Consider the following 20,968-nt stretch of genomic DNA (forward strand, 5'->3'; position numbering starts at 1 on the left):
TCTTCAAAGGATTAGGCTGAAAGTAACTAGGAAAAAATCAAACTGTTCTGGGAGCTATTTTTAGTTTGTGTATTTTGAAAAACATTGATTGTATGTTAGATTTTATAGAGTCACATGAACCCATCAGTCTACCCTCCCCCTTCCAGGAACATCAGTTGACATAATTTTGGAGTGTCAGATTTATGACTACTATAACTAATGGAAATATATGAACATATGCAACCCTTCAAAATTGGTCAAATTCATCTCCTTCACAATGGAACAAAGTTATGGCTCTTCCAAGCAGAAAGGATGCTAAGATAGGAAAGGAGGAATCATTTGTAAATAAATGACATTCCATCAGAACTTGTTGGGCAAGATTCTCTCTGGGGTTAAACTATTCCTAAACATGACATGGACACCTTTGAAATCCACATTAACTCTTTTAGTTCATTAAGGGATAATTTAGTGAACTGTCCAATGAGTTCAAAGATGATTTTTACTCCCCAGGGAAGCTTCTGGAAGAATCTCATCTATTATAAAATTATACTTAGTAGCTTAATGATAAAATAGCTTGAACAGCTAAGTGGTACAGGAGATTAGTTCTGGGTTTTGAGTCAGAGAAATGCATCTCTTTGAATTACCTGCTCTCAGACACTTTCTAATTATGTGATCCTGGGCAATTTACTAAAGCCTGTTTGCCTTAGTTTCCTTATCTGTAAAATGAGCTGGAGAAGGAAATGACAAACCCCTTTAGTATCTTGGCCAACAAAACTCCAAATGGGATCACAAAGAGTTGGAAATGACTAAATCTACTGAATAACAACAGTAGTTTAATAAAAGTGGAAGCTTTGGAAAGAGTACTAGATTTGGTGTCAAAAGCCTAGAGTTCAAATCCCACCTTTACTATTTTCTTACTATATGATTTTAGATAAATCACTTCTCTCTGGGATTCAGTTTTCTCATCTGCGAAGTGAGGGGATTGATTTTAAATTGTTTAATCTGTACCTAGTTTCAGGGATTCAGGAAGACCCTAATTTAAGTTTTACCTCTGTTAAATATTGGCTATGTGACCCTGAACTAGTAATTGGATTTCTTAATGCTATAGGTAACACTCTAAGGCTTTAAGGTGCCAGAAAGATATCAGTCTTCATGGGTAAAGAGAGTTTTGATTTGTTTGCTTTTTACCTAGTTCTTTCTACCAATGAAATCACAGGTCCAGTCCATTTTGCCAATTTCAATTAAAAGATAACCTTAGAATTTCAAGCATAAGTGAATTCAGAAACCCAAATTGTTGTACTGATGATAAACTCTTCATTTATTAATAGGTAGTCACTTACTAATGCTTAGAGAGTATTCAATTAACATTCTAAGATTAGATATTCACTGTAGGTGGCAGAATAAAAACTTCACAGACAAGGAATTCATCTGATCTAAAGTATATATTATTTATACACTGCTATGAATGCCACATTATGCCTTTTGATGTAAAAAGCCAGATGTTGCCCTCATGGAGTTACTGAAAATTATTTAATATGTGAATTGCTCATTTTCATCAAATAAATAGAGTTTTTGATTAAAAGAGTTGATATATTTGAATTGAGATATGCTAAAAGGGCAAGACATGCAGTTAAAATAGCTTTTTAAAAACCTGCGGAGAATTTCAAATTGTTTCAAATTTTAAAATGTGCTTGCAATACTTTATGAATTCAAAAAGAAATGACAGCAAACTTAGAAACTATTCATAATCAGTCTTGTGGCACTATTGGACTAGAGGTCAGTTTTTTATTCTAGCTAGACAGCCAGCCAGAAGCGATAAGTCTTTAACCATTGGGAGAAAATGATACCAAATTAGCAATTATGATTACACTTAATGTCCTTTTATGCATAGATAATTTATATAATTTTAAAAGTCCTCCTTTGGAAAAAAAAAGTCTTTATAAATGCACATTTGGGGTTCTATTCTTGTATTAATGTGTGCACCAAACTGCCATTAACATTAATTGGAGTATAGTAAAGCCACTAAGGAAAATCACATATTCTCAAGGGACTAATTTTAATTCTGGATCCATTGGGTATGGCTCTATGTGTCACTAAGTATGATAAGATGCTTAAATATTCAGGGGTAATGTTGATCTTAAGGAAATATCATATATGTGCTGCTGTCTGTTGTGATTAGAATTTATTCCTTGGGGTCCTGACCAAAACAAACAAAGCAACAAAAAAAGCTTAATACTTTGCTAGTGAATTGCACCCTGGAGGCTCTCCTCCAATTTCAGATATTTGGACTCATATTACAGTTTACCCAAGAAAATGACTATGGATATAGGGAGGTAATTTTATATTCTCCCCAATTCCCTACACAACAAAACTTACACATTTTCTCTGATAGCAGCATAAGTGTCAAATATTATTCATCACCAGCTCCTTTTCCTTGCTAAAGTGAAGTCTGAAATTCCTGACAAATGGCAGACAATTCAAAAGCTGAGAATGACTGAATTTCAGAGGGTCATCTTGTCTAAGACATGTGAATAAGAATCTCCTCTAATACACTCAACAAATGATCAGCTGACTTGCTTGAAGGCTTTCAACAAGGAGAAAACTTATCACCTCCTGAGATCCCTTATTTATTTCTTGGCTTGCTCTGATTGTTCACAGAAAATGCTGATGTACCCAAGCCAACCAGGGAATGGTGATTATTCTGCAGTTGATAATAATAAGCAGGGTGGACAAGGTATATATGATAGGTACTATATATTTGAATATAAGTTTCATATCTGATTCTGGACAGCTATAGTGATATTTTTAATAAGTAAATGTTTCTTATATGCTTTCCTCTTGGCCATCAATTAATAACATTTGTTATCATTTTAGGGTATATAGTATCCCCAACATATAGATGTTTATGTGTGTATAACACAACACATATATGTGTATGTGTACATATATACATATATATACACACATATTTATTTATAAAATATTTTTTAAAAACCTCTTTTAACAGTTTTGAATTTTTCTGAGCATTCTTTTACCTACCCTTGGCACTTCATTCTTCATACAATGTCATAGCTCATCTATTCACCTCCTTCCTTCTAATACTCTTTCTTTAACCACTTATGATATATTTATAAAACAACCTACTCAGCTTATAACTACATAGAAGTGAGTTTTAGTCAATTTTTTTGGCATAACCACTAATAAGCTCTTTGACTGGGGGTTTCAGGTCATGGAGAGGTGATTTAAACTCTCCTGTTCTTTCTCTTCATCATTTAATAGAGACTACTTTCTAAATAAAAACCTTTGTGGTAAATTAATGACACAAAACATTGCTCAAAACTTGAGACTCCAAAGCTAAATTTATTGACCGATATTTTGGTGGTGCTAAAATAAAACCCAAATAATTTCCAGGTGGTGATAGAGGTGAAGCAGGCAGCAACATGGGTATAGTTGGAGTGGGAGGAAAGAGGCATGGTGCATTCATTGCTTAACAACCTATACAAACAAACCCCCAAACAATATATTACCAATATATCCAAAAGTAAAATGACCTAAATATATGTGAAATATATGTAGAGCCATTATTGAATTGTAAAAGCAAGGGTTATAAGAGACTGTCTTTTAAAAAAATAGCCACTAAGCTTATTCAGGCTTTTACTGAGAATAATTATTTCAGAAATAAAAAAGTTATTCTCACTTAGTGATGGTAGAAGAGTGGAAAGGATATTGATAACTATTTCCTCAGCTGATTGTCTTAAGAGAATGCAAGTCCAACAATTTTCTCAAGGTGATTGTTTTCAACAACTGATCATTTACTTTTTTACTGGGTCAAGGAAACTCATTCCCACTTAACCCACATAGTCAATCAATTGTTAAATCTGGCTATTTTTATTTTCACAATTGTCCCTTTTTCTCTACCCATTCGGCTACAGCCTTATTTAAGGCCTTCATCATCTTTCCACTTAACCATTGTCATGGGCATCCTTGCTTTAAGCTCTCCTTTTTAAAAACTATCCTTCCCTCAGCTTCTAAGATGTTTTTTCTATAGCACAGGACTGATCATGTCAACCCCCTGCTCAGTGAACTGCCAGTTACTTTCAGGATCAAATATAAAGTCCTCCATTTGGCATTTAAAAGTTTTTCATAACCTGACCGCTTCTAAAATTTTATAGTGTTATTCCTCTATTATTCCCATACACAAATGTGATAGTCCAGCTATATTGGCTTAAGTGGTGTTCCTTGAAAATTACATCTATTTCTTGTTTCCATGGTTTTGTTTTTAATTTTTTAAATTAACAGAAATCTATTTTCTCTCCCTTTATTCCCTCCCACCAGAAAAAAAGAAAAACAAAATTATTGGAAATATATACCAATATACATAGGGAAGCAAAACAGGATTCCCTCATTGACTATGTCCAAATGACTATATATCTAATTCTGTTCCATGAATCCTTTACTTCTTTTACAGGAAGCTGATAGAATGCTCAATCATCTATCCTCTGCAATCCTCTGTCACTGCATTGATGGGAGTTTTAGTTTTCAAAATGATATTATCATTAAAAATAATATTGATATTATAGTATAAATTGCTATTCTGGTTCTTCACTCACTTCATTGTTTATGAGTAAAAGTCTTTTCATGTCCCCTGCTCCCTACCTCACACATTGGAAAACAAGAAAAGAAACCTATTGTTCCAAACATGTATATAATCAAATAGAACAGGCCATGTCTAAAAAAAAAATCTGTCTCCATTCTAGATCCATCACCTGTTTCTTCAGAGATGGGTAGCATGTTCATCATAAGTCCTTTCTTTTAAGCAACTCTTAAGCAATAATTAAGTAAAAGATATACCTTTTACAGTTAAGAGTTTGTTTTGTTTAGGACTAAGATCATTCCTCTTATACTACATTTCCCTTTCTCTCCCATTTCTCTGTTAAGTAAATTATTTCTGTACCAAACTGTGTTTGTATGTGCATTCTTTCTTTGACCAGTTTAGATGAAAATAAGTTTCAAGTGCTGCATGCTGACCATCCTCCCTTCATCATCTATTTGTGCACTTTAATTATTTGAAATATTTTCCCCCAAACTTTCTCTCCTTTATCTCTCTTTCATTGTATTCATCTCTCTCTCCATTTTTATTTTTTAAAGTTTACCAGTGTGTAACATAACCACTTCGACTGCCTAATTAGCTTCTCTCTATGTTCTCTGGGGATAATAGGATTCTAAGAGGGCACATATTAAAATGAATGCAGTTTATCCTTGTATAATTTCTTCTGTTTGCTTGCTAATGCTTACTTTTTATGTTATTTTTGACTCTTGTGCTTATATTCTAAGTTTCTATTCTGATCTTTTTTTATTGTCAGGTACAATTAAAAGTTTTCTATTTCATCAAAATTCATATTTTACCCTGTACAGTTATACTCAGAAAAACTGGATGTTCTTGGTTTTCTGGAATATATCACAAACTCTGTTCATTTATCTTGATTCTGCTAGATCTTGTTTAATCCTTATTATGTCTCCTCAGTCTTTAATTTTTTACTGGCTGTTTGCAGGACATTTTTCTTTGACCAGAAGCTTTAGGTTTTGGATATGATATTCTTCATAGTTTCAATTTGGAGGTTTCTTTCTGGAGGGAACTAAAAAATTCTTTCTTTATAAATTTTGTCCTATCATTCTAAGAGATTTGGAAAGTTTTGTAGTTTCTTGAAATATGATAGGTAGGCTTTTTTTTTTGAAGGGGTTATAGATTTAGGCAGCCCAATAATTCTTAAATGATGTTTTTAATCTGTTTTTATTTTTTGAATGAAATCTTACATTTTATTGTATTCTTTCAGTCTTTGGACTGTATTTTAATTTTTTTCTCATAAAGTCATTAACTTCTATTTGATTTATTCTGATTTTAAGGCATTTTTGAATGGATAAACTTTTGTACCTTTTTGCCAAGTTGTTAATTTTCTCTCTAATCTTTCATTTCTTTTCCAATTTCTTGGTTCCCTGGAAATTCTCACATAGGCATTTCTGGCTAGATTATCTTCCCCGTGTCTACAAATCTGTCTGTATCTCTATGCTACTCTATGTTGGCAAAAATGACTCATTGTGATATTTTTTTAATTTGAATTTTCCCATTAAAACTTAGTGTATACAGAAGAGTGAAGGAGCTCATATTTTCTTCCTGATGCACCACCATTTTGGTTCCATCTTCTCCATAGCTTTTCATTAGCTATCCCTCTCCAAAATTCTCTTCCCCGGCCCCCTCCTTCATTTTCCTGGATTCTTTTATGACCCAGCTCAAATCTCATTTTCCACAGAGGTCTTTTCCTGTCCTCCCAGCTGTCAATGCCTTCCCCTCTCATATTAATCTCATATTAATTTCCATTCTCTGCCTCTCTGCACCCCCCTCTCTCTCAACACACACACACACACACACACACACACACACACACACACACAGAGAGAGAGAGAGAGAGAGAGAGAGAGAGAGAGAGAGAGAGAGAATGGAAATTAATATGAGATTTTTTATATCTCCAGTGCTTAACATATGGTCTACTACTGACTGATAAATGTTTGTTGATTAACTTATCTGTGCTATAATATAGAAAGGTAGAATTCTAAGACTGAGAACTGAGGCTAAATTATATGTAGTCCCCCCTTTTAAGGTTCTGTATAGTGATATTTATGAGACATTATCTCATACCTACCTCCTGGTGGTGTTGAGAAATTGATATAGCTTTATTAATGGAAACAATTCTAAAATGTTTATTCCTTTGGTTTTGTTCTTAATATGTCTTGCTACTATATCTTAAGAATCATTAGACCTTTTCAATGGATTTTCTATTAAAATCTCTAGGTTTTGCCACTTTAATTAGAATAGGATTTCCTTAATATCAGGGACCATCTTGCATTCTTATTTGTATCCCCAGAACTTAGCATCAACTTTTTCATGTGGTTAAGTTCTCAATGAATATTTTTCATTGTTTCATCAAATTTAAAATAATAATATTGAATTTCATACACATAGAGAGGAAAGAAAATAAATATTTATTAAGTTACCTACTACATGCTAAGTACTTTAGAAGTATTATATCATACCACCTCGACCTTGAGTTCTTCATCTATCAAAAGAGGAAATTAATTTAGATGGCCTAGCTCTATGTTCCTGAACTATGAGTCACTTTCACCCTAAATTGTCAAATCTTTCATCTTTTTAGCTTCAATTATTCAATAAATAATTGCTAATTATTGATTTTGATAATGGAGTCTTGATTGTCTTACTTCATAATTCCACTTCTTGGCAAGACAAGTTGGTCATACATAACTGAAATTATAATTTAAAGGTTTCATGCCATGAACTTCATGAAGGCAAAGTACCTACAAAATCTAACTCCTCATCTATCTTGAATAAAGAATCTGAATTGATACTAAAATTGGTACCTCTATGATTCCTGCCAAGCATTTGGTTTGGTGGTCTCCCTCCACATGATGAGATATGAATTTAAAATATAAATTTTTAATCTAAACTGAATACATCTATTATATCTGAGCTAAAGCAAAAAGTATGCTTGAACAATTTGATACAATTGGGCATGAAAATTATGGTTTATTTAAAAATAAATCAAGCTAAGTTTCTTTAAAATAATTTATTTTCTTCTTATTTATCAGAGGTCTAATGTTTGGTAGCTATTAATTCTTTTTGCAAGAGATGGAAAAAAACAACAATCCAATGAATATAGACAGTATTTATAAGACCTTGACTGAGAAACCTTTATGAAATGATGATCATTTTAGTGCTATAGTAACCAAAAACAAACAGCACAGTGAGAGTCTTGTTCTCCAACTGGCTGTCTCCATTAATCGACAGTCAATGTAAAAGAAAGTCTAGGCCATTGACTTTCATTTACAACTATTTACTTATGTTTTTAATTTGGGCTAATTGTGTTTCTTTTTAATTAACAATTTTCTGACATGTCTTCCTTGCTATTTTGGCTGCAAACATGATCAGATGGGTCCTACTGTGTGTGAGTATCCAAATAGCATGCAGTGTGTAGATGCTTACTGAAAAATCTTTACTCTCTACCTAATTCTTTAGTCCTTCTAGAGGGAAAGAAGAATCTTACTCTTGCATAATAATCTTAAGGTTCTAATCAGTGCATCCACTATGGTAAACAAATGGATAGATACCATCCAGTGTTTTGCCTTCATCTATATATTATTTATTTTGCATGCTTCAAAGGGGAAACAGAATACAGATGCTCAAATATGAAGAATAATTAGGGAGGAAATGATGTGAGACTGGTCTCAAATAACTATTTCCACTGTGGCCACAAGAGGCTTTATAGCAACATAAAGAAAATCTGTATTGATGTATCTTATTAACCCTACATAATTTTAGGTAAAGATAAAGGGAATGAATTATTGTATGTTGTGTATATATATATATATATATATATATATATATATATAACCAAATTTCCTCTTTGTTTTTGAATACAAAACTTCTTACATAGTAAAGTACATCTCAGTTCCCTGTTGTATGAAGTCTTCTATTATATTTCCTTCATCATCTTTCCTTCATTAAATAACTAGTAAAATTTTTACTCTTCTGGTAAGGGCGTATTACCAATTTGGTGAGTTCTTGATCCATGTTATAAGTTCACAGATCAATCTGATGAAATCTGAGGGGATCTTCCCCATGGAGGTATACATTGGTGCCTTATTTAAGAGGACATAGAAAACTCCTATTCGTGTGTTTTTGTTTTTGTTTTTTTAAATTTTGTTTTGTTTTAGTGACTAGGATTGTTTCCAAGATGATTAGCAGAGTAGAACTCAGGAAGAAGCATTCCTTGTTATGGTCTATAAAATCAAATTGACAGAGCTTAGTCCGTTTTGCTTTTTTGTCCTCTTGCTCAAAAGTCAAATCAATGTGTAGTAGAATGCATCAAGTCTTGGGGTTTGGGAGTGAGGAGTAAAAAATCTACTTATAGTATGTTCCCCTAGAAATCTGTAATGAAAGCTTTGGGGTAAGAATACATGAGAGTTTCATACTCTCACTCACAGTTTTTGAGCATAAATTAGAGATTATTGTTTCTGAGAATGCACTTTGCTAACTCAAATGATGACAGGCATTGAGGCATTGATAAAATTTTTGAAGAAGCAGAGAGGTGCTCACCCATGTAATTTGAGATAGTAGTTCAAGAAGAAAAAACCTCAATCTCCTGTGTAAATAAGAAGAGATTTCATTTCCCAAATGGTATGTTCTTGAAAAAAGTCTCCCAACAAGAAAAGGGGGATTTTTGAAGCAACATCAACCTCAGTAATTACCTTATAAGACTCAAAGTTGGAAAGGCCAAAAGGTCAAGAGGATAGAACTGTGGTCTTCTAGATAGAGAGACTTCCTTAACAGCAATTTTTTTTGGGGGGGAAAGATTGACTCACAGAGACTCTGAGAAGTTTTTTTAAAGGGTAAAAGCATTACATGAAGGACAAATGATCTGGAAAAGACACTCTTCTCCCTCTCCCCACTATTGTGGTAAGTTATTCAAACAGTTCAAGGCTGATGGAAAGGAGACTATTTGTTCAGTAGTTCCCAAAGTATGTTTACTTTCTGGGGAAAATCCAAACCACAAAGTGGCTTTATAAGTCTTGGGGGGATAAATGGGGGGAACTGTGTAGGACCCTGTGGTGAAAAAAGTCTCACTAAAATGTTAAAAGGTATACCCAATGACAACCTCAAGTTTGGTTTCTTTCCAAGGGTGAATATAGACTATTTAAATGCTTTATATGCCTATTTATGAACTTCTGTGAAACTTTGGTATCTTCTGAATTGTCTACTGAAATCCAGGTTATTCTATCTATATGAATAGTAACTTTGCATGCTTTCATGAAGTTTATAAAGGGGGTGGAACCAGCTTGAATTGGCTCACAAGAGCTGATAGTTAAATTTTCAGTGTGAGCTTTTATACCTCAGAACTCAGCAAATACTACAAATCAGTGCTTGAATTTTGTTTTGTTGACTGTCTAGACTTAAGAATGCAGTGAAGAAAATATTAATAAAGCAGACTTAAATGTATTTTCAGAGAGTTAGTTGTTAAATATTTACTGGCATATTCTGCCTATTACTCCCAATTACTTACACATAGGGTATAATTTTTATGGTTGTTCATTTGTGTCTGGCTCTTTGTAACCTCATTTGGCGTTTTCTTGGTAAAGATACTGGAATGGTTTGCCATTTCCTTCTCCAGCTTATTTTACAAGTGAGCTAAGTAAAACAGAGTTAAATTATTTACCTAGGATCACAAAGTAGTAAATGTCTAAAGCCATATTTGAACTCAAAAAGGTGAGTCTTTCTCCAAGCTCAGTCCTCGATCTACTGTACCACCTAGCTACCCATGTTAATCTGTATATTCTTGCCTATTACTCACATTTAAGGAAATCTACATGTGAAGTATAAGTATGATTTATATTGGAAATTTTCCCAAATTAAACTCCAAAATGGAATATGACAGGCCTTGTACTCAGCTCCCAGGATAAGATTGAGATTCACTTGCATCCAAAGTATGGAGACATTGTGATGAGACAGAACTTGACGCTGTGTTACTATTCTTTTAAAATAATTAAAAAAAACTTTACTAGCTTGGCAAAATATAGGAATGTTGTACCAAACTAGAAACATCAGGTTTCTTGTTCTGACATTCATAGTGCTCAAGGGCAGTGCATATGCTGTTACTTTCTGTGATTGCCCCCCTGCCACCTTTTCTGATGAGATTAGAGACTACCCTACACAGATCACAACTGTTTATACACATTTCCCTATTTTTGTAATTAAAAAAAAAAAAAAGATTTTATTCTCTAGCAGAAAATCTGAAGTGGAAAGCTGCCATTAATTGGATGGAAATAATAAGTAACTCCACAAAAGGAAAGATAACATCCCCCAAAAGATGTCTATAATTATCTCTATAATCTATCTCTATCATCTTTAACTTTCTATATCTTCTATATTTATATCCATCTATATGGATATATCCTCCCCATCATCTGAAGGAGATGAAAACGTGATTTAAAATAATTTAACAGTGACAACAACAACAAACCACACAAATGATGTTAATATGTGTTTTTCAAAAACAATATGCAGTTGAGGGAGATCCTTATATATGATTTAGTGGTTCTCACCCAATAATATAATTTCCATTCTAATGTGATATCATGGTTTTAAGAAACAGTTTAAGAAAATGACAAGTTTCATGGGTAGAGGGAGTTTGTTTATTGTGATTTCACTGCTTCACACTAGTGAAAACACAGATCCATTTCCTATCTTGTATGTATGTGTGTGTGTGTGTGTATATATATATATATATATATATATATATATACACACACATGCATAAATGTGTGTGAGTACATAAACATGCTCACATATCAATATATCTATTTATCTGTCTATATAGATATAATGGTGAATGTATATGTATAAACACATGTGCATATATCATGCAATATTATATGTATGTACATAAACACATACACATACATGCCTGTGCACATGCACATTCATCACTACCTTTGAAAAAAACAGAGGCACCAAATCCATTACATTGAATTAGAATCTTTTTTTCCCTTGATCTTTCCTTTAGCCATGCTGATCATATTCATAGATTTTTGTATAAATCTATCTTAAGAGTTCTGAAAGGGTTGGACAACCTTGGCGCTTAATATTTAACTTTATAGTCTTCCATATCTTCCATATCTTGAAGAATGAATTTTAAATCCCCATTCTAATTTTAGATGAGTATTGTCATAGCTGGAGCTAAACAAAATTGTCCAAAATAACCTGTGATAATCATGATGTTACTATTATACAATGCCTTCTTCCTAGTAACCTAGGCATGTTTCCCTATTGGGACTATTGCTGATGCTTTAACATGTAAGAAAGTATAAAAGATGTTATTTACATCTGAGCTACTTTCTGAAGGTCATTAAATTTTACTTTTCTGTGAAGACTTTTAATAGATATACTTGATCAGGGTGTTCTCAGCCATGGTCTAGAATATGCTGTAAATGAACCTGAGATTTTCCATTTTGAGTTAAGCATAACTAGGAATATAGAAGTGAACACTACTCCTAATTTTTGCCTAAGAATGACTCTTCCTTTTGGGGGACATCTGAAAGGATTGTATTTGAACTATGAATAGAAAATCCAGCTGAATGGAATTAAAGGTGTCAATGATAATGAAGTTAGCACAAGTAATTTTGCTTATTCATAAGGCAGTATGTTACAATGGATAGAATACTGTTATGGGCCACAACTCTGAACTTGAAACAAAGTATTCTTACAAGATGCTAAGTCAGTGGAATTGATAGAGACAATGGTGGTTTAGCATGGTGCTTAACAGTTCTCTAGTTCAGTACATATACTTAGTACTTAATATAGTTCCACAAGATTCACACCTATGATAAGGTGCTCTCTATGATAAGAGAGCATATAAACTCAGACAAACTCAGCCAGAATCAGAACTGGAAGACAGAGACTGTGATGGTGGTCCTCTTGCCTCCCCCACAGAAACCAAGACATATTCAGGAGGACCTTAAGAAGCTGGCAGAGGCAGAGAACACAAAGGACTGGTGGCAAGAGCTGAAATAGGCCTCTAAGAAAGCTAACCAGGCCCCAGGAAAGGAGACAAGATTTTGAAGGCGACAATAAAGGATTTGGACTTTAACACCTGGCTGCACTTGTGGTGATTACTTGGCTGAAATGAAGGCTGTTCCCAGAGACCCCAAAGAAACCAAAACAAGAAGAATATTACAGAATACTGGAATAAACAGTGGGAGACATGGGCTTTAGTGGCCTACTGGGTTCTGTCACTCATTGATTATATGATATTAAATAAGTTTCTTCAGTTCTCTGAGTCCCAAATTCTCTCACCTGTAAGATAAGGCTATTGATTCTGATAATCTTTAAGGTTCCTTCCAGCTCTAAGAGAATATGATCCAAACCCTGCATCCTTTTTATAATGGTAAGAATACTTTCTGTCTTCATCAATCCTATGGGTGAATCAAAGTATCCATGAGTACAAGTATCTGATTTATTTCATCACTTTCCCTTTTGGATGATCAGATTTCCACATAAATTGTGTTGTCTGTAGGTCATTGGTTCTGGACAATTTATATTTTATTGAAACAAATCTTGCCACTCCAAGAGGAGAAATCATTAAAATTTCATAACTGCTGCAAAATGAGTATAGTTTTACATTCTCGCAATAGATACTAGGTTCCATGTGCTATAAGCAATCTCTACTATGCTCAAAAATATTTACTGAAAAGTGCAAATAGATATTTTATGACCTAATTGCAACTAGAAAGAAGTCACCTAATTAAGCTATGAGTTTCAGTTCAAATTTACAAATTAGTTGAAAGCCTCTTAGTAGTTTGAATTAAACCCAGGGGAGTAGGAATGCTAACTTATCTTTTCATGCCAACATGGTCTTCAAGGGTTTAGAAGGTCTCAGAAATCAAGGCATTTGTGAAGATGATTTATGGTGAGAAATCTAATGTATTGAGAGTTTCTTTTTCTAAGTTTTTGTCAATGTTTGGATTTTTTTTTTGATACCCTTTGAAAACTCTCAGGATGTGCTTCTAACTACCATTAGTTCTATGCATAATAGTAAAAAAAAAAAGTCTTGATATCTCAAGAGAAATCTAAGAAGGCCATAGGTGATCAGTAAATGTCTCATATAGAAAACTTATAGACTTCATTTTAAGGTATTCTTTAGAAATAAACATTAAAAAATAGAAAAAAATCCATCTTTTTATTGAGAAAGGAAGGAAAGACTTGCCCCTATATCCTCCCCCCAAACAAAAACAAAATGAGGCAATATACCTCTTGCCCTATTATGCTTTGGAGTGGCACCAAAATGATTTTGTTTAAAAAGGCACAAAATTAAATCCAAAGTGGAAGACAAAAACTGACTTGCTGGTTTCTGAAGGCAGAAGAAGGCAGAAATAGCTAGAATGCAAACTGCATGATGATGTCTGGAAAAAGTAAACTGGTCATTCTAAGGAGAAGAGAGCTTCATGCTGATTTACCTTAGTCAAAATTGTGGGGAATGATAAAACATAGAAAGAAGATAGAAACAGAAAATGTGGAAAACATTTTATGTGTAGCTCATATGCATATTTAATGCTCCTCATCCCAATTCTTTACATGAGCAAGTCAGATATGCAAAAGGTAGATACAGCTCCCCTTCAATGTTCTGGGGATGGGGAGTTGTTATTTCTGAGAGACTGAAGTGATTCTTTCACTGATAGTATTATTTCAAATACTCATTCAGTGTTTTTCTCTAATACACATCATTAAATGCTAGTTACTATCTGTTTAAGAAGATGCTATCTTCTTAATAGCATCAATACTAATGATTAGCACCCTATCAATTTAACCTGTTGATTTCCTCTCATTCTCAATGAACAATTTACATAAATTAGTCTGAATTTATATTTATATAAAACCTTAAGTACAAAATTTGTCCCTCTGACACTCAACTGAGGCACACTTTTATGCTCTTAGTCCCTGGGGAGAGGGGGCTCAAGCTTAAAGTACTACTTTCAACTATTCTTTACATCATTAAGTTCACTTTCAAGGGTGTAGAAGCCAATGAATGAATTGCTTCTTGTTTATGGGACAGAATGAATTAGCTTGAGCCAATCTATTACTGAGCAGCATCAATCACCCTAGGACTGGCCCCTTCCTTGGTTCTGTAATTGGATTTTCAGTCTTCTTCCAATCATTAAAATTTTATAGTGTAACACAGGTGAGCCCATTCTATTCTTGGAAGTTATTCATATGAAAGCAGGAAGGAAGAAACATAACTGAATTAACAGGAGCACCTTCTATTTGAAGTCACATCTCACACCAGGAAGCAAAAACTAGCCCACTGGCACAACCTGTCTCCCCACTTGGAAGCTTATGACAGTTATTATCTCATTCTTCATCAAGGACATAAAGAAGCTTGAGTTCCTTTTTGGAATCTTTGAATGCATACTCATTTCAGAATTAAGAACCACTTGAAAGGCTTTTTACATTTTATTATTGCTATTATTTTTTATGAAATAAGCAGAGAGAAGAGGCAGCTGGGTGGTATAATGGATAGAGTTCTAATCTTCCTGAATTCAAATCTGGCCTCAGATATTTAGTAGTCATGTAACTCTGGGCAGATCACTTATCCTTGTTTGCCTCAATGTCCTAATTTATAAAATTAGCTGGAAGATAAAAAGCAAACACTCTAGTATCTTTTCCAAGAAAATCCCAAATAGAGTCATGAAGAGTTAGACATGACTGGAACAACTGAACAGCATAAAGCAGACAAAACTTTCTAAAAGAATTAGTAAGAGGGCTCTCTTATTATGTATCATCAAATAGTTCCAGAAGCAAGCTCCCAAGCAATCACATGAGTTACAACTGGCAGAGAACATGCTCAAATGACTGGGCTTTTATTGTCTAGTACCACACTGAAAAGAACAAAATCAAGTCAAGGAAATGAGGAATGGAACTGTTATTTGACAGTTGAATCTTTATCATAAGGAAGATCTGTTTGTCAAAGTAGAAATGATGGAATACAAGAGAGGAAATGACCATTTTATTTTAGAATTTGTGTTATCTGAGTAAAAATTGAAATATCATTGTATGGAGTCCAGATTTTGGGAGGATGGATTTTATATTGCATAAAAAGAATAGATTAGTATTTGGTGACTTAACAATCCAGAAGGAAAACTGATCTAAGAGGTCTGAAGGATGAGATTCTGATACAACACCTAAAAATGAATCTGATGAGGAAGAAAATAGGATAGCAGACAGAAGAGGCCAATTTGTACAAACATTGAAACCACTGACCAAATGATACATTAATATGATAAGCATGGAGTATGGAAACAAGGGAAAATAGATAGAAATGAATGGTGTGGCCTTATAAGAATATTGTTTAGAATATGAAAGCTTATATTTTTTTGCTGAGGCAATTGGGTCAAGTGACTCATCCAGAGTCATACAACTTGGAAGCGTTAAGTGTCTGAAGCCAGATTTGAACTCAGGTCCTCCTGACTTCAGGGCTGGTGCTCTATCTACTATACCAACTAGCTGCTCCCAATTATAATAATTTAAAGTTGATGTGAAATATATCTAAAAATGGTTCTAGAAATGATCACTTTAACAGTAAAATCAGCTATGAATAAATAAATATCAGCAATTATATTCATAGGGAAAAACAAAGATTTCAATTTATAAACAAAATAATAACTTCATTAGAAAACCTCCCAGGATAAGAAAATTAATTAAGACAATTACAGCTTTAGCAGGATTAAAATATATTTATAAAATAGCAGCATTTCTTTATAGTTTTAAAAAGAGCAGCTAATATAAAGAGAAACTATTAAATGATGACAAAAATCTATAAAGTATCTGGGAGACAATCTTTCAAAATCTGCTCAATACTCACATATATCAATGAAAAACACTTTTTTTTTTTTTTTTTTTACAGAAAAGAGATTTAACCCATTGAAATGGTATTTCTGCTCATAGTTGATTTACACTACCATAATACAATTAATTTATATATTAATGCTATTCCTAGTAAATTAATTTATAAATTTAATGTTATACATATTAAACTATTAAAAGCTTACTTTGTAGAAGACAAAATAAAAACAAAATTAATTTGATAGAATAAGAGTTTCCAATTGTCAAGGGAAATATTGAACTAAATAAGAATGAATTAGAGATAATACTTTATATCTCAAATTATAACATTCATCATGTAAGTATTTGGTACTGAATAAAAAAGAACTATATGTCAGTGGAACAGATAACATAAATAGGAATCAGAAACAATCAAATTTTTGTTTGATTAATTCAAGAACATATACTAGTAAGAGAAGAATGCCTTAATTGGTAAGAACCTTCAGAAAAAAAAATATATTTAACACATTTAATACCAATGGTATGTGACTGAAATGTAAAGTCAAATTATTAAAAACTGGGGGAAAATGGATGCAACAGTTTTTCACAACGCTAGTTAAAGAGAGGATGCTTAACCAAGCAAGAGATAGAGGAGGATACTAAATATAAAATAAAAATGTTTGATTACAAAAAATTGAATACTTTTTTTTTTTGGTGAGACTTGGGTTTGAATGACTTGCTTAGGGTCACACAGCTGGCAAGTGTAAAGGATCTAAGGTCAATTTGGAATTAAAGTACTCCTGACTGCAGAGCTGGTGTTCCGTCCACTTAGCTGTCTAGCTGTCCCCAAACTGAAAACTTTCTGCATGGACAAAATTAATATAGTTAGGGTAAGTAAAAAAGCTTTCAATTTTGTAAAAAAAATAATTTTCCTATTAGAGGAAAAGGAATCATATTCAGAATATATAGGAAACCAACACAAATACGTAGTGTTTATGCTACACTTAGGAGTTAATTTGTTTTTTACTTTATAAAGTCCCTTTGGGTTAATGAAGCAGAAGTTATTTCACAATGCATTTGTATCCCTAGTACTTACCGCAGTGTGTACATGTTGATTTATTACTTTTCTTTCCAGAGTTAAACTGATATTGTCCTTATCTTCCAGGAGTCTGCAATAAGAGATCAAGGTTGACAATTTTTGAATGATGTTTAGATCATCTCTATTTTATCACTGCAGAATTTAAACTCATATAAATTTTTAAAAGTATGATTTTGCAATGTGGTATCCAGAGCTCAATGTTATGTTTGAGTTTCACCATATTTCACTGAAAGCTCATATCAGAATCTCTCAACACTTTTCATCAAATGGTTACATTTAAAGCCACTTTGCCAAGTTTCTCCATTCTGTGGAATATCTATATTAGCAACCTTTCTTTGCCAGATGTATCAACTTGCATTTTTGGAGCCTGAGCTCATTTTATCATTTGCTCATTAATCCTATCTTTTTTGAGTATATTTGTATAAGGTTTCTATCTTTCTTGGAATTTGCACAAATCTTTATCTCAACAAATTTTATATACATCTTTTTGGATTAAAGAAGGAGATTTCATGTGAGTGTGTTCACATATACATACACACATATAGTCTATAAACACATGTAGATTACGAATGCACATATCAGGAGTTATGAAGAATTTAGCTAACATTCTACCTCTCAAAGTTACTTTTACTGTGAATATATGTATATATGTATCCAACAAATTCTAATTTACCAGATATATGCATACACACATATTAGTACATGTATTGTTGAGTCATTTTTCATTCATATCCAGTTTTTCATGATCCCATTTGAGGTTTTCTTGGAAAAGATACTGAAATGCTTTACCATTTCCTTCTCTATTTCATTTTACAGATGAGGAAACCAAAACAAAGAACACTGATTGTCTTGCCTAGGATCACACTGCTTATAAGTGTCTGAGATTGCATTTGAATTCCTATCCTCTTGACTCCAGATATAATGCTTTATCTACTATGCCATCTAGCTGCCCCATATATCTATATCTGTTTTTATCTATCTATTTGCATACTTACTATGTGATCCCAGGAAAGTCATAATAAACAATAGTGTTCAGAAAATGTAAAGAATTTATACTCTTACTATATGGACTAATCCATTATAAGTGATACCATTATAGACACTTTGTTATACAATATTAGAGAATATTTGACAGAAGTAGTAGAACAGGCCTTTAGCTACATGATAGAACCATTATATATCATGGTTTCCAAACTTTTACTTGTGAGAGGAAAAATCCTAAAGAGCAAAAAAATATATAGTTGTCTACTTCAGAAAGAAAATGGTATGTAACTTGAAAAATCCAAATACAGGAGAAAGCTGATGGATCAGTTTAACATTGGCTGCTTTGCCTTGTATGATATCAAAGCTCCAAAGGGTTACCTATTCAAATTCTTTGCAAATCATGAGTCATTCCAAGCTATTGAAATTGTATTATATTTAATAAAAAGATCAGAAAAAGTGAAAAGGAAATCAAATTAAGCACCTCTATGGAGACATCACCTACTTGCATTTCTCTTTTTTTCCTCCCAGATTTCTGGGTGTAGAGATCACTGATTGGATGTACCCAGAGTTAGTGGAAAGAAATAACTAAAAAGGATATGCTCATCTCTGATCCGTGTCTTAGATGGGAAAGAGGGAATGCAATGAGGGATTTATATTTCCTGTCTGAAACTCATGAACTAAAAAATAAATTAACTTTGTTGATTCACTTAGACTTCACTTAGAATGCATTTTAATAAGAAAATTATAGGATTCTGAGAGTCTAAATTTGTAGCTTAATGGTATTTTAGGAGTTATTTGGTTCAGACCCTTCATTTTGCAGATTAGGAAACTGAACAAAGTAATCTGCCCAAGTTCACACAAGTAGGATGTGGCAGAGACAGGATTTAAATTCAAGTCCTTTGACTACCAAATCTAGCAACTGCTCAAAGCGCATTCTTAGTAAGTAAATTATTATAACTTTTTTGGGAAATAAAGAATTGTGGTGAATTCATAGCAGCTTGATTACACTATTTTTCATGACATTGAAATTATAGTTTAATAGAAGATCAAAAATATTAATGAACACACTCCATTCTGTATTCAACTTGGGAAATATTGTGGGCAAGTAACTATAGGATACACATCTGGGCTCCAGGCACAAATAACCTTCAGACTTTCCATACAATGAAGGAACTTCTTTTATAGTGGGGATGACTTCTATTACCTGATGTTTTGCTCCATCTGGTCCCCACTGTTCCTGGAGGGTAAAAATGAAACATAAATTGTTAGGAACTACTTGCTGGTTGAAGCCACAGTGTTACTCTTTGGTTTCATGGTTTGCTATTATATTCTCTCCTAACTTAAATACAAATGATATGTAGCAATTGACATTGAATCTGCGTCATTCAACTCTAAATCCAGAGACCTTTCTACTTTATCTACCTCTGACATTTCTTCTGAATCTATGATCCCTCTGTGATTTAGTGGTTACTATGCAACCATACCTTTTTAAAGGAAAGATTCTGACTAAAGAACCATGGAATTTTAGAGCTGAACTAATCATTAGATATAATACTAATTTACTATAGGTGAAAATGTTTCTTCTTTTTAAAAGTAGGGTGGATTAGGGGCAATTTAGAACTAAACAGAAAATTCCCTCATGTGCAACACCTTATTCTTTGACAATGTTTGGGTAAATGAGGCGTTACTGTATCTGTTTATTTTGACTTGACCAAAGGGTGAAAGAACTCCCGTTGATATTTTTTCTTGGGAGCCAGAATTTAACCTTTACCCTTGGCTAATATATTTATTTAGGAGAGATTTTTTTTCTTGTTCCATATTTCTTTTTCTCTTCCCTCTTAATTTTCTTTTCTTTTACTTTGTATCTTTAAAAATTTTTTTTCTTTATCCATCTCCTTTTTTTTCTTTTCTTTTGACTTAATTATCTTATTCCTATATATACAATTCAAAGACTCCCTTTTTTTGATTTGCCAAATAAACTTCCATGAATTAAATCTTCAGATCATAAAATGCATTTTGTTCCTATTATTGAATGATATATCAATTTAAAAATTTTAGTGTTGAAAAGGACCTTAAAGACCATTAAGTTCAATTATCTTCTTTAGCATATGGGGAAACTGAGGTCAAGAGAGGAGATATTATTTGCCCAAGACTGTGAAAATAGTGACAGTGCTAAAATGAAAACTAAAGTCCTCTTATTTCAAATCCAGCACCTTTTCTTCTGTACGATACTTCTTGGTATATTCTTATGCTAGCCACAAAGTACTTAAAACACTCTGTAAACATACAATTCTATATAGTAAAACATCAAGATGAGGCAGCTAAGTAGACTAGAAAAAAGAAAGACCTGACCGTAAAGCTTACTTTTTAACTTAGTGGCTAAATGTTCCAATGCTAGACACTCACTTTTTTCAACCTCGGTCTTCTGTAAAGAAAGGGAATTAGACTTGTTGGCTTCTGGTATC

General features: G+C 33.0%; 1 long non-coding RNA gene across 4 annotated transcripts in view; it reads right to left on the reverse strand.

The window, feature by feature from the left end:
• The window catches only part of LOC116421293, a 143,951-nt gene extending 124,033 nt beyond the window's left edge, over positions 1–19,918 (reverse strand). For all 4 annotated transcript variants that reach the window (XR_004231604.1, XR_004231609.1, XR_004231605.1 and 1 more), the window contains exons 1-2: positions 19,708–19,918; positions 17,517–17,589 (exon numbers count right to left, since the gene is read on the reverse strand). This is a non-coding gene — a long non-coding RNA (uncharacterized LOC116421293). The remainder of the gene's footprint in view (positions 1–17,516; positions 17,590–19,707) is intronic.
• Positions 19,919–20,968: the final 1,050 nt, after the last annotated feature.

This window comes from Sarcophilus harrisii, chromosome 1 (genome assembly GCF_902635505.1).
Source record: "Sarcophilus harrisii chromosome 1, mSarHar1.11, whole genome shotgun sequence".
In the NCBI taxonomy this organism is placed as follows: Eukaryota; Metazoa; Chordata; class Mammalia; order Dasyuromorphia; family Dasyuridae; genus Sarcophilus; species Sarcophilus harrisii.